The sequence below is a fragment of the Petaurus breviceps genome, unplaced genomic scaffold, assembly GCF_028583685.1.
Source record: "Petaurus breviceps papuanus isolate PSGF00001 unplaced genomic scaffold, PetGlider_PUasm1.0 126, whole genome shotgun sequence".
Lineage (NCBI taxonomy): Eukaryota > Metazoa > Chordata > Mammalia > Diprotodontia > Petauridae > Petaurus > Petaurus breviceps.
Window position 1 is genome coordinate 3067372 of NW_027185655.1, and position 224 is coordinate 3067595.

Below are 224 nucleotides of genomic sequence, written 5' to 3' on the forward strand. Positions count from 1 at the left end.
TTTCAGGGTTCCTTCTTTCTGGGAGGCTCTTCATTGGGCAGTTTCAGGGTTCCTTTTTTCTGGGAGGCTCTTCATCAGGCAGTTTCAGGGTTCCTTCCTCCTGGGAGGCTATCCGTTGGACAGCTTTGGGGGTTCCTTCCTCCCGGGTGGGTGGCTCCTCATTGGGAAGTTTGGGGAGTTCCTTCTTTCTGGGAGGCTCTTCATCGGGCAGTTTCGGGGTTCCT